Source organism: Lycorma delicatula, chromosome 8 (genome assembly GCF_047948215.1).
Source record: "Lycorma delicatula isolate Av1 chromosome 8, ASM4794821v1, whole genome shotgun sequence".
In the NCBI taxonomy this organism is placed as follows: Eukaryota; Metazoa; Arthropoda; class Insecta; order Hemiptera; family Fulgoridae; genus Lycorma; species Lycorma delicatula.
This window is the reverse complement of record NC_134462.1, coordinates 95,856,030-95,882,201: the sequence shown is the minus strand read 5'-3', so window position 1 is coordinate 95,882,201 and position 26,172 is coordinate 95,856,030. Positions and strand designations below refer to the sequence as shown.

Genomic DNA, 26,172 nt, shown 5'->3' with positions numbered 1-26,172 from the left:
AATCAGTGGGTGTTTGGAGATATTTGCAAAGAAATTATAAATATAATTTAACCAAACTTAACCTATGCTCGCTAACCTTGACTAGCGAGAGAAGGTTAACGAGCGAAGCGAGCGTAGTATATATATATATATATATATATATATATATACTATCTTTATATCTTTTTAATATATATATATATATATTAAAAAGATTACAAGTAGACAAACAAACAGTTAAGATGCGTAAATTTTAATGTAAATTTATTAAAACCTTTATAAGGATATTCGCAAAATAATTTGTCTGCAAGTATACAGATGAAAATAGAAATAATATATATAGTAGAGTTAAGTCAGATGTAAGATTTAAAAGAAGAAATATTACTTTCACTTCACGGCTGAAGTTCAAAATACGAGTTGTGTAAAATAAACATTAATGCAGATACTGGGTCTGATGATGGCCTTGAAAAAAAATTACATTGCAACATAAACCTGCGTAATTCTTGTCTAAGCAGTCAACATCTACAACAATACATTCTCTGTTATTAATCCGTATTCGACTTTTCTGCAATAAAGTAGCATCATTTCAGTTTAAATAATTTTATTATCCTTGCGTTCAATTAATATCGATAATATTTTTGAAGAAAATAGATTGCCTAATTGTTTATCTTGTTTATCAAGAACTAGTTAAATAATCAACATTTTAATAATGTAAATTCATTTTATACATGAAATTTAAAATATATTTTTTATTATTGCCCAAGCCCCTGTTTTACATTAATGATTCTACTGTAAAAACTCGTTTTTTTTTTACTGCAACAAACACAACACAAGGAACAATATAACGCAACAAAAGGAAAGTATAGTTATGTTTCAAAAATTACCCATCCAGATGTAAGTAGTATTTTCTTATAAAAGGGACCACAAAATCTTGAGGTCAGACAAAAAACACTTACAAATATATATGAGTGTTTTGTGTGTGAGTGAGTGTGTGTGTGTGTGTGTGTGTGTGTGTGTGTACGTGCACGCTCATTCTCTCTCTCTCTCTCTCTCTTGTGGATGTTTGTTTCCCATAGACTGTGGAGAAACTTGAAATTTGCTAGGATGGCTTTTACATACAGAGTACTAATTCTACTAAATTTTTGAAAAAAATTCAGTGAAAGGAAAATTTTAAATAAAGTGAAAGAACTTATTAATTTGTTTAAAATTCCAAACCTGTGATTCGATTCGAGAAATACTCAACCTTTTTACTAAACAGTTTTTGCCTCATAACTCGAAAATTTTGCACAAATATTTGGCTATTTATATATATCCCGGCTTTGGCCTGATTTTCGACAATAGCACAAGAAATATCATGGTACCCGTATATCTGATTTTTAGTAAACTATATTTTTTTTTTTTAGTGTTGCTGAATAACGTTGCACCAAATTGGGCCAGCTCACTTATTAAGATAAATCATTACTCCAATAAATAGATTTTTAATCTACAAAAAAAGGAGTGGGGCTGAATGGGAGACAAATTTGAAATATTTTATTTTTAAATTTTAATTTTGAAGATTGAAAATCTATCACTCTTTACAAAAAATCTGATGTGGATACTACACGACTTCCTTGTACGCCTATTAAATTACATACACACATTTGTTGCACTTCATTTAAACTTATTTCAGTTGAAAGTGATATACGATCCTCCAATTCTTTAATAAAGTGGACAGTAACACAATTGCTGAAATATCAGTTTTTATTATCATTAAATCTTTATACAATTATTAATTTAACAATCTTACATGAAATATTAGGATAGAGTAAAAGTCCCTTTATTACTTGTCTTACTAGATCAGTATTATTCGCATCTTGTGTTCCTTTCATACAGGAAAAATAAAGATAACGTGAGAAATATATAACTCAAAAAAAACGACAAGAAGATGAATATGAAGGGGAAGAAAATGTAAAGAACAAGAAGAATAGGGGAAGAATAAAAACAATTAAAAGAAGATGATAAATATAAAGAGAAAGAAAAGATTAAAACCAGAGAAAGAATAAAAACATTAAGAGAAGATGATAAATATAAAGAGGAAGAAAATGTTAACACCAAAGAAAGAATAACAGGATTAGAGAAGATGATAACTATAAAAAGGAAGAAGAAAACGTTAAGACCAAGGAAAGAATGATAAGATTAAGAGAGAATGAAGAATATAAAGAGAGAGAAAATTAAAAAAACTAGAGAACTTGTACACAAATTAAGATCAGAAAAATTATATCAAACCAAAGAGCGATTAAATGATTGACAACAAACAACAAATAAATGAAATGATAATCAACTCCGACTTAGGAAGAATATTGCCCGACAATATCAGAGGAGAAATGAACTAAAAGATAAGAATTTTTTGCAATTTATTAAAGATCGGGCATGTATGCCTCAGTGTATATGTTGTTCTTGTGCGGGTCTATTTTTCAGTCACTCTGTAGTTAACTGTAACGTAGATAAAATTAAACAGAAGAATTGGTGTCTAGCTCTGTTTGGATGAAGTCGCGTTTTTAATGTTCCGTGCATTTGTGATTATCATTACGGTTTACTGTTCCAGTTTTGTTGTTCTTACGTTTTAGTCTTTCTTTTTCGATTTTTCGTGCTTTTTAGTAGTTTTGTTCAGTTATTATTTAATCTTTTGAGTTTTTATTATGGTTTTTTGTTTTGTTGTGTTAGGCTACACTTAACCGAGCGTGTTATTCGCTTTTCGTGAGTTTTATTGCGTCAAGTTTCATTTTTGTTTTGTTAATTAACATTAGTGTTTAGTTAATGTTTTGTAACTATTTTATTTAAATTAGTGTTTTGTGTTTATATTTAATATTCTACCTACGGTTGCTATGGATTATTTATTGGTAACCACAGCTGTTTGACTTATCTTGTAGTTTACATTCGTCCAGTGGAGCTTAGTCGAATAATTTTACTTAGTTTAACTTTGGAGCCAACCTCCATGGCGCGAGTAGTAGCGTCTCTGCCTTTCATCCGGAAATCCCGGGTTCGACTCGGGCAGGCATGGCATTTTCACACACGCTACAAATCGGTCATCTCATCCTTTGAAGCAATACCTAACGGTGGTCTCAAAGGTTAAAAAAAAAAAAACTTTGGAGTTTGGAATACTTTCATATAATCATCAGCTGTTTGAGCGGAGGGAAATTTTGAAAAAAATTCCCTCCGACAGAGCTGCAATATTTACATTTGTACTTAGAAAATATTTACTGTTGTCATCATGGCCGACTCGCATCGGTCCAAGAAAATGACCCCACCGGAAGAAGAGGGGTTTTCTCAAGTTGTGGGGAGTCGACCTGCTGGGAGAGGAGCTTCCTATTTCCAAATACGGGAAGTTATCTTTGATAGTAGTGGAGCTGAGAGTTTTGCTGACATGGTTGTGGAAGAGTTGCGGCGTGCGGGCCGTTTAATCTCCAGGTGTTCTGGGAAGAAGGCGGGAAACAAGTCGACTCGGCAGCGGCGGAAGACTGTCAATCTGGTAGTCTCGACCAGCGGAGACCTTGGGAAAGGCTTTCCGTCTCTCCCAACTAAATCCGATGGCAATGTGGGTGAAAGGCGACGTTACTTGAAATCGTCTGGGAGACAACGGCTACGTGGCTCCCCGCTTACTGGTGAAGAGATGAAAAAATCAAAGGCTGGTAGTTGGAGTGATCTTTATTTGTCGGGTGAGCCCTTTGATTCGGAAGGGTGTGAGTCCTTCACGGACGGCTATGACATGGAGGAGGATGTACCAGAAGGGGAAATGGGTGCTGCAGGACCCGTAAGAACGCTTTCGTCACGGAAGAAATGCTTTCAACATAATCTGATGCTTCTCTTGCGTGAGGTTAAGGAATTGAACACTTTGGTTAAGCAACACGTGACTACCAAGGTAGAAATAAAAGAGTGTTCTTACCGACTGGACGGCAGTGCTTGTTTTGGATACGGTATCTCAGGAATCACGGGCGGGACTTTTTTTCCGGCTGACGACAACGAAGAAGGCTACTCAAACTTACCATATAATCAGCGATGTGGCGTCACAGATCCCGGATGGAGGCTTGGAGTGTCCCGTGTCCTGGACACTTGATGAGCTTCGCCGGGTGGTTGACAGTGGGGTAGCGGACACAGATATTGAGCAGCTTCTTGAAGAGCTGGCCGGAAGACGATTTCTAATCCTCCACATTAATACAGGACATTACTGATTTGGCGGAGGGAGTGGGTCCGCATGGATTTTAGATGTGGCTGCTGGTGTCGATCACTCGCGACGCGTGCCGATTTATCCCAAGGCCTCGCGGATCCGGGACTTGGATCGCGCGGAAAGGCTGAAGGCAGGTAAGGTCCTGGCTGTGTAGTCTTTTGCCCGTGATTTATCTGGAGAAAACAGCGGCGGTACAATTGATCGTGACCAGACGGACTACACTATAGTGTGATTAATACCGTGGTTGGTGACCGTGGGATGGCTTCGGTCTTATGCAGATCAGTTCCACGAGTGTTGAAGGAGGTACGAGATCACTCGGTCTGTTTTTCTGGATCTTCGGGGTGAGCTGATTGGATCATTGGGAAGTCAGTGCCCAAGGAAATTCTGTCTATGCGGCCGGCCTACGGGTCAATACAGGTGGTTACTTTGGCCGTGTCACTTCTTCTTGCGGAGAAACTACTATCCGACGGGCGTATCCGCATTGGCTGGGTGACCTGCCAGGTGACTCAATGAGCCTCAGATGACCTTTGCTTTCGGTATTGGGGTACAGGGCATAGGGCCAAGTTTTGTCTTGGTCCAGACCGAAATGGTCATTGTTTTACCTGCGGTACGGCCGGCTACATAGGGAAGAACTGCAAATAGAGACCCCGCTGTTTGTCTGTTGATCGCACGGACATGCACCCGGGGGTCGAGGATGTAAGGTGGCCCCACCTGCACCAGCGACATGAATATGTGCACAGCTACGCTGTAGTACCTGCCTCATCCGGAAGGAGTGGGAGGCTCTGGCGTCTCATCTTCAATGATCAGGTGGGGACTCTCTTCCAGTGCCGTTGGGGGGGGGGGGGGGGGAAGTAAGTACCGGTGGGTATCCCTTTGGGGTTCTTCATTAGAGACGAGGCGTTAAGACCGGAGTCCGGGTGAGGGGAACCCTTTGGGATCACCTCTTTTGAGGCATGGCAAGCAAGAAAGACCGGATCTCGGCTGCCTGGGCGGGGCCTCGTGCTCTTCCGAGTTAGTTTGAGGCGACGGCACCCCTTAGAGCTGAGCTTATGCTTAGTCGCGGATCCGGCTCCAAGGGGCGGGGAAATCTAAGGAGAATAAAAAAAAATTAAACAGAAATTCCTGAATAATTAAATAAAATTAAACGATTCTAAATTATAATTTTCAATTAATATTTAATCAGATATTTCACCAAATCTATTACATATATACATATGTAATAATGCCTATTAAATTACATACTTTTAGTACATAAAATTTTATTTCACTAAACTTCGGATTTTTTTCATATATTATTTTATTGTTATTATTATAGAATTATTATTTACTGTAAACGATTTTTTACAATCACGGTTTAATAATTATTAAATCAAAAAAAAGTTTGTAAAAATAAATTAAAAACAAATTTAAAAAAAAGGTGGTCTTAATTCAAACCGATGTGCCTTCCCTTGTAAGAACCAAATATTTCATTAATTAAAATTTTATTTAGCTATAACTCTGGAACCAATGAAAATAAGTACCACTTATGATATATCTTTGAAAATGAGTTCTTATTACTGCAGTTAAGAAAAAAATCAAAAATCCAAATTTTGGGGAATTTTGGGCTTTTTTGTACCTTTTTGGTTCAGTCGATTGCAATCGAAAGGGGAGGTGCACAACTAGATGTTATAACAGTCCTAAATCCAAAGTTTCAACAACCTACGGCTAATCGTTTTTGAGTTATGCGAGATACATACGTATGTACGTATAGTCATCACGGCGAAACTAGTCAAAATGGATATTTCCGTTGAAATCTGAAAAAAATTATTCGCGATCACAATACATCCTTTACTTCGTACAAGGAAGTAAAAATGATGATGCTTGGGTTTGTTTGATGTATGTGCGCACATCATTATTTTAGCTGTTATTGGCGCAGAGCGGACCACGTGATGTTCTGGGCAGATACACAACTGCGCGCAGCGCACCAACGATTCATTCGTTCAAATGACTTACACTTCTTTATAGGTACGATTTTTCTAAAATTTTATTTCAATTTTTGTGATAAAAAAAGGAAAACACTGGGGTTACAGCTATGTTAAAAAATCCCAACTCAAGAAACAGCTAAAAATGCTCAATATTTTGAAGCTATTCATTGTAAAAGTTTTTGTTGCTGTCATGAACGTTATTTAGTTACAGTTGGCAAAACATTTAAAAAAATCATGTGTAATGAAACGTAAACCATGTAACATTTTCGCGGCGGGCCATAGGCCTGCCTATTTTCTGGTCTAGTATTAATGTAGATGACAGGGAACTTTTAATAAGTGAGGGTTCCACTAAACCTGAAGAATTAAAAGATTTGTTGAATTTTTAAATTGTTTCTCTTCTTTTATCAAGTTGCTGATCTTATTAAAACTGTTACAAAAGGTTATCAAGCAAGAGGTCAAATTAAACTCAAATTCTTTTACTAATAATGAGATATTTTCTCAGATATATATATATATATATGTGTGTGTGTGTGTATGTATATATATATATATATATATATATAAAACAAACTGATAATAAAAAATCAAATATTGAATAATAATATTTAAAGTTGTTACAAATCTTGGTGAAGCTAGAAATTCGGCTTGATATTATCTCTCTCTTTTTCTTTTCTTTTTTTTTGTTTAGCCTCCGGAACCACCATAAGATTACTTCAGAGGATGATATGTATAATTTAAATGAAGTATAGTCTTGTACAGTCTCAGATCGACCGTTCGTGAGATGTGTGTGGTTAACTGAAACCCAACCATCAAAGAACACCGGTATCTACGATCTAGTATTCAAATCCGTATAAAAGTAACCGCCTTTATTAGAATTTCAAACTCAGAACTCTCGATTTTGAAATCAGCTGATATGCGATGATGAGTTCACCACTAGACCAATCAGGTGGGTTAACTTGATTTTACTTGTTAATTAATTATGTAATTATTTATATTTTTTATTTTAATTAATTTTTTTCGTTAAAATGAAATTTATCATGGCTATTTTCTTGCTTGGTTAGCAAATTTTTATTTTAAAATGCAATCTATAAAAGTTACATATGGATTAAACTAAGAAATTTCTTATTTTATATTTTTTAAATTTAATCTTAAATTTAGTTTTTTAACTACTCTAATATTATTTTATTAAATATTATTTTATCGCACAAACTTCAAGATTATGCGACGATTTCATCAAGAAAAATAAAAATTCCAAATCCACTCGAAAGATGATGCTAAGGCTCTTTTCAAGCAGCGGACATCAATTCCACAAACAATCTGTTCGAGATCAGAACTTTTCATTACAGCCGAACGACAGTACCGACTGAAATAATTTGTTTTATTTGTTGAAGGCCATCGGAAATCCATATAGTGTTCCTAAAGGAACGGTACATTCCTAAGTTCAATCCCGGGAAACGCAAGAAAATATTCAACTTCAGTATAAAATTCCGTCTCAAGTGTATTCCTTAAATTTAGAAATATTTCTTAAAATTTCTTGATAATAAAGATAAAAAAAAAAAAAAAAAAAAATAAATAAAATATAAAATAAATTATTTTTTATTAATTATTCTTTGAAAAAATATTTTTATCTGTTTCGTTTGGAATTATGCCAGTGTGTAATGTAAATACTATCACAATATTTACTTGGAAACACTGTTTCTAAATATATTTATTATTGTCATTTGTGATTTACATATTCTAATCGATTTTTCGATCTATTATAGAAAAGTGTATATTAATAATACAGCGTAGAATAATTTATATGCAATTACGCACGAATGTAGAATAGAAATTATTTTAAATTAAAAATGGAAATTATTTCTTAAATATTTTCAGTAGTTTATATTGTGTTCTTTACATTCCACGAACAAAGAATTAAGAACAGAAGGCCATCATATAAGAATTAACAAAGTATTTAATACCGACTCAGTCCTTTTAGTTAATCAAGAAATTTTAGGATATGAAATGTATTTTTATTCATGAAGTGATTGAATATAAAAACATGTCAGAATTAAACTGCAGGTTAGTGAAGCCAGGATAAATATTTTAATTAAAGAAATTGGCAAATGACGGCCGTAATACAAAATCGAAGAAGCAATCAATAAAGAAGGACAAAATAAATAAATTTTTCTGTGAGGACCGTGATGGGATATCGTCACATTAAAATGACACGTCCAGAATAATTGAAAAGGTTTTATGTTTTCAAGTAGCAGAGAAATCTAAATCGATACGTGGTTTTAGCAGGATCAGGAATCTGGTCGCTTAACTGGACGATCTATAAAAAAAAGATTAAACGATTTTTCTAAGATATCTCCAAACACGATGATGATATTCATCGTTCTGCAAGATTTCACAGGTGATCTCGCCTTCCCTCTGCATTTTTCACGACTGGTCGAGGGAAATTTAATCGTTATTTAGGAAAGGTAGGAATTGTCAATGATACTTCATGTAATTCAGGTGGGGATCGTGAAAGTGAATCCTGCATTTTTGTTTTCCACAGCTGATGCTTTACCGGAGAAAGGTTTTTTTTTAATAAACCCACAAGATAATGCTTACGACTTCGCAAAGCGATGAGAATAGTACGGAAATATTCCAAATTTGCGGCGATGTCATATATCACATGTTTAAGAAATGGAATAAAATTTAACAGGGATTTTAAAGCAGAATTTTTCAGATGAACCATCAATCGGGAAACTATAATTTCTGACTATAATTTTATAGGTGGGAAATATCCATTTTTTTGGTTTGTTTCTATCTCTGAATATTATGTTTGGAAATCTTGTTGATGCCCTTACCGGATCTATTCCTGTCTGATAACAATGTATTTCAAAAGTGTATCCGGTTTTCGGAAAGATAATTAGCCTACGTAGTTTAACAATGTAAGGAAAAAGAAGTACCAAAAAAAAAGGCATTTATAATTATGGTTAGTAGGTACGGAGTATATGGGTTTAAGGCTGAAACTGATTCCTTCTGTGGTCGTCTACACCCTTTGGGTTACACATATTTTTTTTAAGTAAGATAATCCAAAAGGTGTTATTTGTCAAAGAGGGTTAGACGCAATGGTAAATTTTACTTGAGCGTATTTTTTCGTTTATAGAAACATTTTATCAAAAATATCATTGAATAATAATTGAAAATTTCAATCAAAGTACCAATACCTGTAAATCTGAGTTTGGTATAATTTTCTAACTTTTACTGTTTTTACTCACCCACAAATGTTACCCGAAAGAGGAAATTATGCATTTTCATGAAGAAATAAATTTTTTGATCCAACAATTCTAAAAATAATCTAACATACAGTTCGAAGCATTATGCAAATTCGAATTAAAAAAAAAATATTTAACTACTATTAATTTCGTAATAATTTATGTAAATTTCTAATATTTAAAATATATTATAGAAATGATGCCAGACCTTTTTTTGTTAAGTATGTATAAATTTTGAAGTACGTATTTACATTTATTTTATATATATATATCAATTTTTTCATTATCCCTTACTCACCTGGACCGGACATACAATCAAGTAAAGCTCAGCCCAAGGGAGTGTCCTTCAACTCTTAAGAGGGCATCCCCACCTACCGGCATGGCAGTTCAGCCCGCAAGATGGATCTTCTTTATCGCCTGCCTCTAATCGCTGAGAAGAGGTATATGAACCCGACTACGTAATTCCCGGGCCCCTCCCCGGAGACAGGATCTCGGTCTATACTTTTTAATGCCTCAGGCCTCTAATCACTGAGCAGGGAGAACCGGACTTGACCAAGTCGCCCCCCCCCCAACTTATTTATTACTCTTGTGCATTATTATATATTTTATTATTATTATCTTGTAACTATTAGTGACTGCTGAAATCATAAACTGCAATCAATAACAAAAGAAGTACTGTATTTTATTATACAACGTATTAATAATATGAATGTTATCAAATAAACAAAGCGATTTCATTCTCAAATGTAAAAAAAAATTAAAATTAACCGTTGAAATAATATGAAACAAGTTTCACAAAATAATTGATTCATAAATATTAATAACATTTTGAATATTTACAGATAATTTTTATATGGCTTTTATTTATTTAATAATGGGATGAATTAGTACTAATTTTATTCGTTAGGTGATACTACTACGCGAATATGAAATTACTTGTGAGATGTAACCAATAATCCGAGTGAGAAAAAAAATATTTGTAAAAAATCATGTGATTGACGTACTAGTGTACATTTGCCTATTTAGCTCTTTACCCCCATCAATGTACACAAGTTACGCATTAATAGTCCATTTCAATCTACATTATTGTATATTACAATAAAATATTACACTATTAAAAAATTAATATTCTATGTAATGAAAAGTAGATTCGTAATTAAGATTGTTTTTAAAAATACTTTAGTAATCTTACCGTCAACTTTATTACAGGTCGTAAAATATTTATTTTTTTCAATTCATTACTTAATTGAATTTTAATTATTTAAAACAACTTACAAGACTAAGTTAATATATTATTTTATTTTTCTTATAAGAAAACAATTAAATTACACTCGTAAAACATATTCTTTCAATTCATTATTCAAGTGAATTTTAATTATTTAAAATTATTTACAAGTGTAATTTAATTTATTATTTTATTTTTCTTAAGAAAAAAATTATTTAAAAAATTTTTTCTTGCTATTATAGCTTTTTACCTGGGTTTGTAGGGGTTGTTTTATATTATGTAACTCACAAGGTTCTGTGTACGATCCCTGTCGTTGGCGTTTTTCCATGAGATCAATTATCATTTATTTTATTATTTATTCTTAGTTTATTTTTCTTTCTTTTTCAGTTCGGATATCTATGTCTAAGATTTAATTTGCCTATCTTCTTTTTAGTCGTTTGAGATTTACAGCGTGTCTGATCAATTCCTACTTTTAAGTTGATAATACATCTCATTGGAAAGTGATTTTAAGTCGTACAGAAAACTAGCTTATTCCTTACTATTTATGTTTCAGGTAATTGAAAATGACTCCAGTCCTTAGAAAAGGATAAAGAGTGAAAATCGCATCAAGGTACGATATATGGAAATCAGTGGTTCAAGTTCCGCGTTGGTGGGAGAGCTGAGAAAGGTAGAAATGCAACACTTAATCCAAAAACCATTAGAACCTGCAACCGTAAATTAATGACAACAGGTTCTCTACTGGATTTACCACGTACTGTTCAGCCAACAACTTCACAGTCTGAAGAAAATGATACCGAAGTACGGTCTATGTTTGAAAGAGGCCTACGAAGTCAATTCTTGAGGCATCCAGAGAAATAGGGATAACACGCTATACCGTTTATACTGTTTTAAATAAAGATTTAAATTTCCATTCTTGGAAGCCCCATCACGTCCAGCAATTCTTTTCCGAAGGCTGCGACCACCGTATGGAATTTTCAGAGATCATGCTAAAATGGAAGGAAGATAATCCTAATCTGTTTGATAACATTTTATGGACTGATGAGACAATTTTCCATATCGGTGGTTTTAATAATAGGCATATCTGTCATTATTGGAACCTGATCCAGGTGCTACTGTTGAAAAACAGCAGTCACATCCACAAGTAACAATGTAATGTGGAATGACATCGACTGATGTGGTGGGTCCTTTCATCTTTTATGGAACACAAAGAACAGTGAACGCTATTGGATATGCTTTTGAACTTTGTGTTACCTATTTATTACTCAATATGATAACGGTGCAGAGCTGATATTTATGCAAGAGCTCATGCACCTCCATACTTTGTTCTTGTTGTTCGCGACTGGTTAGACATTCAGTTTTCAGTAAGATGGATAGGGCATTTTGGACCAAATGAGTGGCCTGTTAGAAGCCCTGACCTGACTTTTTCTTGTAGTGTTCAGACAAAGAAGAAGTTTATAAGACTCGTCCAAGAACTCTTGATGAACTTGAGGAAAAAATCCATGATATTTTGAAGGTAATACCCCCACAATTTCTGCCGTGGATAATAAACCGAAATGTTTTCAGAAGTGTATTGACAATCCTGGGACTTATTTCGAATTTTAAGGGGAATTATTTGGAATGGTAATAAGTTTAAGCGCTTCCATAACCGCATACATGCTAAATCTATATACACACCACTTAGGATGCAATTGAAAGTAGGTATTGACTTATATACTTTTCTCTTTCGATTATGAAAAGACAAAAATATTTCTATAATTTATCGCTTATTATATTTTTTTTTACCTTTTATGACCGCATAGGATCACTATAGTAGTCCACCATCCAAGTTTCTTCTAACAGACTGTTCGGGCCTTGCAGTCTCAGTTCTTTTTCATACGTTCCAATCTTTGTACCCTTTCTGGTGATGAAAAGGTTCGTATTGTGAGTTTCTTTCTTGTGAGTGTTTTTGTCCTTGATTGTTTCTTTTAATTTTATCTTTTCTGTGGTGTCTTCTGGTGTAAGACCAATTTCCTTCAGACCCTCTCTTATTTCTCTGATCCATCTGCATCCTGTCTCAAATCTTGCACCCTCATGATATATCCAAATAGTATCCTTTTACGCACGTTATCAGTGATGGGTTCTAATTCATTGCACACGACTTTGTTGGACACGATTCACCACTGCCCGTCTTTCTGGCACTTTTTATTGATGCAGGTTCTTTCACTTATTCTTTTGATTTTCTGGAGTTTGTTGGTCTTTGATTGTTCGTTCAGGTGGAAGAGTGCTTCTGCTGCTTATGCGGGTACTAGTTTTATAACTCTGTTGTAGTATCTTATTTTTGCGTTTATGGATAGACAATTTTTACTATAGGTGTACCAGGTTTAATTTTTTTTTGCTTTAGTTTGTTTGTGCTTGTTTGGATTAAGGTTTTTGTCATTTATTGCAATAAACTTCTGAATCTTCATGAATAGACTTCTTAATGTCGATCTTGTATCGATTCGTTATTTATCGATCATTCATTGTGCATTTTACAGCTAATTTAAAACTTAATTTCGTTAGCTTATATAAATATTTATCCTTCTACGGTAGCATTTAAATTTCATCACAAAACAAAAGTACCGGTAATATTATTTATCTGTCAAATTGAAAAATAATTTCTTTCCTTACTTTGAAATAACATTTTTGTTTTTTTTTAATTGTGTTATTTTTATTTTTTATCGGAAAAAATTAATCTTTATCTTTGAATTTTTTATTAAGGTTCTGAAAAATAAATTTAAAAAATTACTTAACGCAAGATATTATAGTGAGTAAATAGGTTCAATATTTTTAAAACAAAATTCTAAAAGTTTTGATAAATGTTTTACCTATTAATTTAGGTAACTAAATTTATATGTGATCTCATAATACGACATCATGTACAAATAAATTTACCAATTACAAACAATTTGGATGTAAAAAAAGATAAAAATAATAATAATATATCATGACATCATAAAAATATTGCAGAAGGTGAACACGGTAATTTGATATGTATACATATACCACGCAGATCATATCTATGCAAGGAAAGTATTACGTAAATTATATAAACGTAAACAATTTTTGCAAAATATTTTAAAGTATTACAAGATTTCATCGTCTTTAAACGATAAACTTACACAAAACCTAACACTTCACTGCAGGAAAAACACATCAGTAATTACTTGTGCTTTAAAAATTAATTAATTTAATTGCTTTGAAAGTTAAATACCCGTAAATATTACAGGTAATAAAATATTTAATATCTACAGTTTAACAAAGTAATTGACAGTTGCCATCTCATAAACAATAAAATTGTTAATATCCTATTCAGTTCATTTGCTGTAGTTTATTTTAAACATTGTTAATTTCCGTTTAACCAGTAGGACATTATCTTTAAAATTAAAAAAAAATTAATTATGAAATCTTCATGCACAAAACTTATCCATATTCATACGTAAAAAAGAAAACCTGTTCGTTAGTATAATCCTGGAAACCTGACGGGTTATGGACTTTTAAAAATAGGGTCGCTTACTCGAAATGACAGTTGATTGCTACTGTAGGTCAAGGATAAAACAACTTATGGCTTGAAGATTGTTTTGATCGTTTACGTGTGGTTGTATTTATATTCTTTGACTACCGTAAGCGGCATATTTTCACACAGTAGAGGGAAAACTTAAGTAGATTTTAATTTATTAAAACATTGTAAATACAAATTAATATAAATTCATCGTTTTGGGCATCAATATATATTGAATTAATATATATATATCAAAAGGAAAATGGTGTACTAGATTTTGCAGAAAGTATTTTGTTTTTAACCCCAAAACTAAAGGACCAATGAAAACCATTTTATCTTCATATAGAAGATAAAATCAAGATAAGATATTATCTTGATATAGAAACAAGGGTCAAGGTTTTTTATGTTCGTCATTATTTTATGATATTTTATAAAAGTTCCTGCTAACCTGAATTTTATTAAGAGTATTTTTATGGAAAAGTAGATCGTTTGTGAACTGCTATAAGAGGGAAATCATGTTGAGAAGGTCAGTTCTTTATCTTGGTTGTCCACCTACGGATACGATGTTGCCGAACTAATTCTATTACAAGTTACAGGTAGTAGATATTGGCTTGGCTTTTATTTCCTTTTCATTTACAAATATATTCTACTTTTCTTGAATGGTAAGTTATTAAAGGGCTATTTAAAAAGAACTTTCTCATGAGCACTTTGGACTTCCAATGGCATTCAACCCCCCCCCCCCCAAACCAAAGGTGAAGACACCCGCCTTGTGATGATCCCGGTCGCCACATTAACCCTTCCGTTCCTACCCTGATGGGCTTTAACGGAGGTTGTCTTTTAGAATATTTAAACCTGATAATACATCACAGTCATCAGTTTGATCTCTGGATGCCACATATCCAAATGACTCGGAAGACATTTCCATCAGTATATTTACATAAATTATTATCGCCTTTGTATGGCTTCATCCAACTACGACCACCTATCATAACTTAAATTCTCAACTATCAAATTAAACGCTTCGCGAAAGCGCGATCTCCCTGCCTTCTTCTAACACGAAGTTTCACACAAAAAACTTCCCATATCTAATTTAATTTAGACTGCATTATGTGACTGATTCTTTTAAACACTAAAAATAGTATTCTCAACCCTACAAAACGAGTGTTGATCGCAATAAGGAAAAATTTCTTCTACAATTCAATTTATTCAAAGTCCTCTTGATTTAAATTCAATAAGCTTCTAATGAAAACATACCCTATATTTTTCTGCTCTGGTCCGCTTTCGGAGTTTGTTGGCATTGACCTCCCACACCGCAGCTCCATCATTTTCAGCAAATTCATTCTCATCCTAAAAACGAATATCTCATGTAACCGAGGCTCGATGCCAAAACGCCTATCTTGGCGAAGTAAGCAATCAGACGGGCCCCTAGCTACCCGGGTAGCTATTCCATCTATACATTTATAAAAATAAATAGCTAGCCGGGTAGCTGTTCTATCTTTACATCTATAACAGCATTAGACTCCTCAGTCATCCTCCGCAGGTCTAAGAATCTAAGGAACAACAATTATGTTCCATTCCCTTTCGGTTTTCCAGTTAACTTGCAGATCAAACCGTAATTTATCCTCGCAAGCTCTCTGGCTATTTCTGTACGTTCACTTTGTACCTAGCTAGGCATGCTTGGCATTTCTGCCGCCAACAACCCATTCGATCACCCTAAAGCAAAAGACCGAATGTCTTTGCCACATACGGCAACTGAGCCTCGAACAGTTTAGCGACCAGTATCCTAACATAACTCCTAGAGCTTAGCTAACAGCGTGAGGGAACTAAGCGTGATCCTATACACCATCTGCCTACGTGTCATATATTTACTAAAATGAGTAGGCGCACTTCGTCAACTACTAAAAAAAATGTATGATATCCATAATAAAATTTATTTTGTCTAGGCAGCAGTTCGCTGCCACGCCTAGGTCGTTGAATGCCAGCAAGTATCTGTCCACCATTTTATAGCCTTTGGAGCCTCTATAATTGGCTGCTGGTCAGCCGTACTCAGGGTTAGCTTCCCACGAAAAAGCTAAATTTTACCCTGCGGTAAGAGTCTTTCCCTTAAGCAAACTACGAGTGCCGGTTGAACAAAGCAACAACATCTAGGAACTCCCACGCGGTCCGACAATGCGGTTGTCGCCATATTGACTCGCCGCTTGTGAGTGGCTAATTTTCCCCTTGACCTCTAAGTTCCAGGGTGGCCCGGTCTCTGCCCCCCCCCCCCGCCAAGAGAAGGGCAGGCAAACATCAGGTGTTCATTTGATTGGATCTCCCCGCAGATACACAGATCATCAGTTGCCAGGCGGAATCGAAACAGATATCGGTTCAAGTTAGCGTGGTTAGTGAGCACTCGGGCACCGGTTGCCGGGTCAAAGTTGGTCAATCGCCGGTTCCTTTTCACTGCAATTCGAGAAACCACTCAGTCTATATCAACGGGATCCACAGCCCGTACGCTAGGAAAGGGCATAGCCCCCGTCCTAACGCCGACTTCTGCTTCACCCTCCGGAGCATCTGGAAACAGAGTATCCAGGAACGCCTAGTAAGTCGCCACAGATGTTAAAATTTGGTCATGACGACCAAACCCGCATCGAACACCGGACAGCACGTGGTATTTGTACCTGGAGCAAACATATAAGACATGGCGTAAATCATCAATGGCTCTAAACACAAGCCTGAATTAATCAAACCAATCCGGTTAATCTATCTCGCAAAACACTAAGGCCAGAAAGAAACAGCGTAATATGCCGACTTGGCAAAATCCACCAACAACTTGCATACTTCTCACATGAGGAAAGTACCACGCCATCGGACGATTCAGTCTAATTGTCCTGCCATAAATTGAATCTTGGACGTCTATTTCTATTATGAATCCATTGGTAAATTGGCCTACCTTCATGGTATCATAACGTAATTGACGCTCATTCGCAAGGTTATCAATAGTAGAAATAACAAGGACCGCCTCTCAAAAGACAGTTCTACAGACAATAATGACGGATAACAATAGGAGACGCTGGCCTCTCAACAAAATATTCCTATAACAGTAATACCTTATTCGATGAGTATAAACAGGTGCAGCATATAGCATTATATTCACATATACCCTTTTATAAAACACGCATTGTTCTAAAATTAAGCCCCCCCCCCCACCAATCGGGTGAACTGCTCTCCAAATTTCCAGTGGCAGCTGTTGTATTATGCAAAACGCGACATAATTAATAAAAGTAAGAAAAATATATATTAGAGTAAAAATTTATAATAAATATATAAAAGCAACGCCGATACCCGATGTCCATTAGGAACGAAGATAAAATATTAAGTGGCAAACAATCAACGTCAAGCTACGAGACAGAAGGCCCAGAGAATGGTTTCTTTTTGATTCTCACCACAATAACAAACTTTTAAAAAGTAATAGAAGATTACCGTTCAACTCCATCAAATCCAAAAAAAAATTGTCTAAAATATAGTGTGAATTGTTTTGATATCAGTCGGACAATTTCTATTTTATAAAGCTTCAAACTTGGACAAATATATAAATTGTGCGCCGACAGTAGGTCGATGAATTAAGGTATCCAGGTTTAGTCAATTCGGTGATGACGAAGGTTCAAACTGTAGAGGAAGACAAGACTGGAAAAGAATGTAGATCGAGGAATAATGTTTTGGTTAGCAGAGAAGAGAAAGAAAAGGAAAATAGCATTAGGTAATAAACCAGCTGACTGCTGACACCAAAAACCTCCTAAATATTGTTTCGATTCATTTACCTTGAAATTATCTATGACGTATCCCGGGAGATAATAACAAACTTAAGAGATTAATTCAGGACATCAAAATAAAAATAAATAAAAACTGATACATAAAAATGCTCTATTAATCATTTATCCGTATGAGTATTTCAGCTGTTTGTAATCTGATTTGTACAAATGAAGTATCACTTTGTTCATAATAAAATGCTTAACATTATTTTTAATGAAAAATAATTTGATAAACCTAATATTTACGAAAATATGAATGATTAAAAAATTTAAATGACTGCCATTTTAGAATTTTAAAGGTAATTTTTTTTTTATTTTAAGTTGAAAATTTAATGGCATCAATGCTCCATTTATAGAAATAATCAAGTTTGGTCAAAATCGGTAGAGTAGTTCTGAAGATATTAGTAGAGCGCAACAACGAACACACACGTGCATACGAACATTCAGGAAATTTCCATCCGGTTTTTTTGGGTTCCTTAGGTGTCAAAACGTACAGATCCGGTGAAAACCACATATGTCCAAATTGGATCGATTACAATACTTTCCCTTCTAAATCTATAGCTGTGCTATAGCGCTAGATTGGAAAGTAAAAATTAATTGGAGGCATTTTTCCAAATAAATATTTTTGTTTATCTCGATTTCTGAATCAGCCTTTTAAGTTTGGCCAACACATCTCGGAAGATTCTGTATACAATATGTACTCTAATTCCAAGTCAAATAAATTGGCAGTCAGATTTTTTTTCTCTTGCGATCTAGCCTGCTAAATAAACTAGCAAATATTAATTGGAGGTTTCTTGGTTTTCATCTTTCTTTTTTCCGGTAGACTTTCTTCTGTTCTGTGAAATTGTTTTTTCTCTTTGACGTGCTGCTGTTTACTGTGTTCTGGTTTGTTGCGTAATTCATACGGGTTGTTGTGTTTGTTTTTTATAGCTCTTTCGTTGTTCTGGTGAAAATTTAGTTGGTTTTGGAGTTTATCATTTTGGTATAGATTTGTTTGATCTACCTTTTGTCTTCCATACTTTTTATGTGTCCATGGAATTTGAGTTTTCGTCTGTTTATAGTCTTCTCTGTATTCATATAATTTTGTGTGAACATTTTTCGGCTTTCACCGGTCAATATATTATTCATAGTACCTTCTTTTCTATTTTCGGAAGGTTTTTTGATTCTGTATTTAGTGAGAGTGTTTCTGATCCATAGAGTATTACTGGTTTGATGACTGTGGTGTAGTGCCTCAGTTTGGCTTTTCTTGAAAGGTTTTTCTTGTTATACAAGTTTCTGACTCTGTTCATTAGATTTATTAATTTTATATACATAACATTTTTTTAATAAATTATGTAAACTCAAGGTGAACCAGTTTAAGGTATTAAAAGTTAAAAATAAATTTAGTGTCTTGATGTTTAGTCCTCAATTAGAAAAAAAAAATATTTGAAAAATTATTTATACCTTTTATACCATTTTGGCATTTTTATGAAATTTTTAATAAGAAATAAATTATGTAGTTACTGGATTTGATCACGTTTTTTAAAATGTAAATCTAATTTTTTTTTTCAGTAATTTTTATTTAAATATGATTATTATTTAATATATAAATGGAGAATCTTACTCTTTTTTTGTCATAGTGATCCGATTAACAGGTTTTTAGATTATTAATAAAACAGGAATTTTACAATCACTACTTATTTATCTTAAACATTTTAAGTTATAAAATTTATTACAGTTGGATCAAGTTTTTATGGTTTTTTACGGCAAAATAATTTTTTTTTACTGAAGTGATTTAAATAATAACAGAATTACGCAGCTTTCTTTCGGTTACTCTATAAGTTAACGAGTATCTATTTTGTAACAATTTTCTTACAAAACCTTTTTAAGTTAGGTTGTACAAGTTTGTTCTTAATCGCCTAATATTTTTTTTCAAGAAAATTCTTAAGCATAAAATTTTCTTTAAAGTTTTGTTGTTTATTAAAAAAAAAAACCAACCTAGAAAATTACAATAAACTAATTTTACTATTAATAATAATTGTTAAGTAGTAACAACATAACAACAGAAGGAAAACAATTTTGATCTCAAACAACATTTCAATATTTAGTACAAGAGTGTTAAGACACGCAGTTTATTGTAATTAATTCCCAAAAAATTATATCAATTAAACGTAACACGTTGTATCCATTAAACATTGACAAAAGTATTTTTTGTTACATACTAGACTGAAAAAATCATAATTGAGAGTTTTTAAAGATTAAAAAAAAAAAAATCTTTAATCTTGAGATTTCGTCCAAAAATTTGAATTTTTAATTTTGTCAAATAAATCTATTACTAACGTTCTTAGGTACATTCAGATTACAAAGAGATGAGTTTTTTTTTTAATTTTGCAGTTTAAACATCTGAATCTTTCTGATAGGTACGTAATAAAATACATAATAAACTTTACGATAAAAATTAGATGTGATTGTAGTAATAATGTAAATATAATTTAGAAACCGCTATTGAAAATTATATTAAACACATATTTATGTACTTTTGGTTTATTGGAGAGCAGAAAGGTCTGTTTTTTTTAATAATTTTTCAATTAGTATTATTTAAAGATTTATCTACAAAATAATATTTTTTCTGTAAAAGAAAAAAAATTCTATTTTAAATACATTTATGAAATACACGTAACCATAAAAAATATTTAATAATGCTGACAACCTTGGAATTTTATTATAACGCTTCAAAAGAAAAACAGTTCGCCGTGATTTTGTAGTAAACGATATCGATTTCATCATCTTACAGAACTTGCTATCTAACAAAGAACCCACGGACTTCGTTTTATGGGCAACAGAAATACTAACATTATCATCAATGGAAAAACTATCCACGTGATTAGCAATGTTATATCTATCTGACAAGCCCAATGTAACGGTCATACCCATTTTTAAATTTAGATGGTTACAATCTATCCAGCGAATAATTCTTAAAACTTTCGTAGAATTTTCAATTTCTGTTAAATAATTATCTTAAGATATTGATACAATCTTCTGCGAAGAGAATGGCTCAAGATTTTGAGGTAAGCCATTAATAAACAATAAGAAACAGCCTGGGTTTACGATTAAAATTCTCTACAAAATTATCATAGTTTTACGGCTACATAATCTCTACTTTGACGCTACTTAAATACCTATCGAATTGATACTGTGGCGTCAGTCCGTGCCGTTAAAGTTTGGGAGTAGAATCCTCAAGAAACCAGTTCAGAATTGAAGAGGAATGTAAACGAAGGAATGTATGAACATGGATAAAATTAAACGCGGTAGGGGCTACACGTACCCTCAAATGGTCTCCCTCTCGTATTTTGATTTTACTCGGATTGTCAAACACCGGTGATCGAAGGATTCACAAATAATTCCTTATTAAAATCATACGCGTAGGCATTAAACAATGCCGGTAGAATTTATCGTACGGCTTTTAAATCTCATGAAGACGTTATTCATAATATGTAAACCCCATTTTCATTTATGTAGATATATGATTAAACAAAACTTCTGTAAGGGGCCTCAAACAATTCTAATGAAACACATCAAAACCAGTACACAATACTGAAGTCATTGTATAGTGTCCAAAAAATACTTTGGATTATTCGATCAATATTTTTTGAGGAAAATAATAGTAATATTGCTATCCTCATGAGTCTAAAGGACAGAAAAGTTTTATGCATCATCAAATAGCAAAGAAACCTGAATTCCATCCAGGCACGCGATTTCAAAACAGGTTGGGGGGACCAACGGGTTAATTATCTAAGTTAGATAATGAATAAGTATAGCGGGTGAAGTATTGCTATGCACATAAACTGACGGCTGGCTTACGACACTATTAGCTATCCTGAAAATATCTTACAGTGTAATGCATACTATATAAGTATACGGAGCTATACGAGATGTTTTCGTAAAGAAATGAGTAACTATTCCATCCGTCCTATCAGTCTATCTCTCTCGCACGCAATGTACCCATCCCAACCCCGTAGGGGTTGAAAATTTAATGGCCAAGACATCGGCCTTGTGACGCTTCCGGTTGCCACACCCCCCTCTTTCCTAGCCCTAATGGGCTCTCACGCTCAACTAGGGTCTGGTCATGCAGGTAAGGAAGATAAAAGTATAAATACTCCGGGGAAGACCAGTTGACGATCAGTTTAAGCGAGACATTATGATGTCAATCTGCGAGATCTGAGTCTGTGAGTAGTCTACCAGAGAGTGCTACGATAGTGATTATCCGAGTTCGACGCGATTAAGGTGACATCACAAGTAATTACAGTCTCGAAAACAAGAAATGGTTCGGTGAGTTACTGTAAGACTATAAGTGAAAGAGATAATGCACTAAATGTCATTCAAAAATTGTTAGGGTAGTTTTATTTGTGAACAGCAAAGGTATATGCAGTATAACTTTTATACTTGTCTTTTCTATTTTACTATTGTTATTAATACAAGACTATTGGTCAAATGTGTTAAGACTGGCGGTAATGGTAATGTCTTTAGTCAATAGGACTGAATTCTGGTTTCCAATATTATCTACCTGTGAATAAATCCTGACGATTACTTTAAATTCTGATTTGTATGTAATCACAGTTTATTATTATCACTATTGACATTTATTATTATTATTGTCGTTTACTATTATTATTACCATTGTCATTATCATTATTATTATTATTATTGATTTGTCTGTTTTACTTACGTTTTTAAACCAATATATTGTAATTATATAAACATTTTCAATTATCAATACTCAATATTCTGATCGAGCCACGAACACGAGACAATAGGTTTTATGCCGCACCTGTATAAAATAAACTAATAAAAAAGAATGATATTTCTGTTTTCCATATATGATTTTAATCAAATAAAATAAGGATAAAAGAAAAAAAAAGAGCGATGTACGGTAATGATGAATAACCTCGGAGTGGTTAAACAAATTCTTAATCAAACATTCAATCGAAAGAAAAATTTTAAATTAAACTTCGCTTCTCTTATTGATAATTAAGAAGCATATCATTATAAATCCTTTTCTCAGTAAACACGATCATAAAATCAATTAACGAACTTATTCTGTTAAAGAATCTTCATTTGTAGTATACATACATATATTTACTTAACATTAAGTGTAAATTAACACAAGAATAAAATTCCTTATAAAAGTTACCGACACTATTTATTATTTACAGAAGGCTATGTCTATGTTAAAAACATATTACTGTTTTAACTTTAAATATTTTTTTAACCGATAAAAAAAAATTTTAACGTATGTTGAAGCCTTATTCTTTAATAAATCGACCGCTTTTCGTACTTTTCTTTTGTATTGTAGAAGAAATTTGGTTAAAGTTTATTCTCAAACTAACTTTAGTATACGACTTTTGAAAAAAAAATTATATACATATTGTGTAACGAGTATATAATATATACTAAAGATTTGAAAATATTTTTACTTCTTTTTGTTATAATCTTTACTAAGTATTTATTACTACTTGCCAATCTCCGTGGCGGAGTGCTAGCGTCTCGGGTTATCATCCGGAGGTTTCAGGTTCGAATCCCGGTCAGGCAAGACATTTTTCACACGCTACAAAATTAATTTAACTGTAAGAGGGCGTAAGCCTGTTGTTACTATGAAAATTAATAAATATTGTTATTAACGCTTTAGTAAAGAAGCTATTTTTTTCTGTTTAGCCTTCGGAACCACCGTAAGGTATAACTTCAGACGATGATATGTATGAATATAAATGAAGTGTAGTCTTGTACAGTCAGGTCGACCATTCCTGAGAAGTGTGGTTAATTGAAACCCAACCACCAAAGAACACCGGTATCCACGATCTAGTATTCAAATCCATATAAGGAACTGCCTTTACTAGGATTTCAGCCTTAGAACCATCGACTTTGAAATCAGCGGATTTTCGATGACAAGTTCACCACTAGACCAACCCGATAGGTTTAGGATAGGTTTAGTAAAGCACCATCAAAACTTGGTATTAACGAAAATTTGTCAAAATGAATGGTTTCGTACTTAACGTGCAGGCATTTTTCTGTAAAATTTGGAGGATCAACTTCAAATGAAGTTTTCACAACGGGTTTAAGAGTGCGCAGATTCAATTCTGGTTGTACTCCTTTTTTTACTGTTTATTGATTACATTAAAAGTATTTTAGATTGTAAATTTGAAATTTATGCCAAAGATGTGAAAATATACCAGCAAATCCGTAACCCGTATGAACACCTTTATTTGCAAAAAAAATATTAAACATGTGCTAAATGATCTAAGATAACATTATGTAAGGAAATTTATGGTGGGTACATATTCCAGGAAAATAAATCTTCAATCTATCTGTACGTTATTGAAAGTGGTTGTGAGGGATTTTGAGCTCGTTTTGATTCAGGATTATATTTTAATAGACCTCTTGAAAGCATCCTTGCTAAATCCAGAAAGCTTGGGCTTGTTAAGTGGATTGCGAAAGATTTAAAATATGTATAAATACATGTTATCTTTATTATTTAAATCTTTATTATGCAATCCCTTAGAATATAATAGTGTAATTTGGAGTACTTCTTATACTACATACACTACTAAGGCTGTAAAAAACAAATTTTTACGTTGGATAAAAAATAGATTCAACAATCATGTAACTTTATTTAATATTAACGAGATTAGATTGTTCTTACACATCCCAATAATGGTATCACGACATGCAGTGAATATAGATTTTTCTTCTGTCGTGTACAGCACATTCTTAACGATTAATTGAATTAAGTTTTAAACCTCTATAGAAGAATGGGTGGAGCGGTAATCTATTTCACATATCATTAATATTATTCTAATATCCTATTAAACAGGTTTTATATTAAAAAGAAAAATTTAATTTAAGTGTTTCCTTATAAGGAAATCATAAAACGATGCTAATTTTAAGGATTCTAGAGCCCAGACATAATGAGTAAAATATAAATAATGAGGTTTCAGCTTACCAACAATGTAAAATGTTAAAACCTATCCAAGCACTTTCCAATCTTCATCCAATCTCAGGGATATCCATATGATTAAATATAATTTTTTTTTTTACAACATACATTTAAGATGAAATAAAATAAAATAACCAAAATTTTATATTTGTAGCAATTGATCGTCATGCATTAAAAGTATAGTAGTTTTAGTACTAACAGTCATAAGTAAAGTATAAACATGTCTTGTCTGTAAAAGAATCGCAGTTGTTATCTATTGACAAAGAATCTCAATTGTTCATAACAACTGAGATTTTTTTACGGCAAGACATTTTTATATTTTTACATATGACTGTTAGTACTAAAGCTACTATACTTTTAAAAATATTATATTTAATAATATTTAATATTTTTATAATATTATATTTAATAATATTATACTTTTAATAGTATAGTAAATAACAAACTCGCGGAATGTTTTGTATAGAGCGTGGCTCTTTATGGGGCAGAGACATGGACTATTAGGAAGGGAGAGGAGAGAAGATTGGAGACCTATGAAATGTGGGTTTAGAGGAGGATGGAAAAGATCAACTGAACGGAGAGAGTTCGGAATGAGGAGGTGCTTTGTAGAGTGGAAGAAGAGAGGGCGATTATTGAAATAATAAAAAGAAACAAATGGAATTGGTTGGGACATTGGCTGAGACGTGACTGCTTGTTGGTGACGGCATTGGTGGGATTTGTAACGGGGAGGAAAGCAAGAAGTCGGAGGCGAATGAAAATGGTAGACAATATAAAAAAGGGAAGGCAGTTACTATAAAATGAAACGGATGGCACAGAATTGAGCAGAATGGAGGAAAGCCTTGTGAAAACCTGCCTTTGGGCAGAACACTTAATTATTATTATTATTATTATTATTGTTGTTGTACTTTTAGTATATGACGATCAATCGTTATGAATACAAACTTTTGGTAATTTTATTTTATTTAATTTTAAATGTACGTTGTAAAAAAATATATATGTATATATATTTTTATATTTAATCAAATGAATATCCCTGAGGATGGATCAAGACCCGAAAGCGCTTGGGTAGGTTTTAACATTTTATATTGTTGGAAAGCTGAATTTTCAAACGGTGCCATGTTAAGAAAAGTAAACCTAAAGTGGGTAAAACTAGATTTTTTAGACTTCGTTTTTTAATTTCATGTCTTTAAACATGTGTATTACATAAAATTAATATTACTGTACTACTGTGAATTATGAGGGATTATTGGTCAAAGGATCACACGGGACCCTCCTTA

At 33.1% G+C, this 26,172-nt stretch overlaps 1 protein-coding gene across 3 annotated transcripts in view; it reads right to left on the bottom strand.

Moving 5' to 3' along the window:
* LOC142328934 (ABC transporter G family member 23-like) overlaps nt 1-26,172 on the bottom strand; it is a 226,270-nt gene that overhangs the window by 75,751 nt on the left and 124,347 nt on the right. The gene's annotated exons all lie outside the window — the stretch shown is intronic.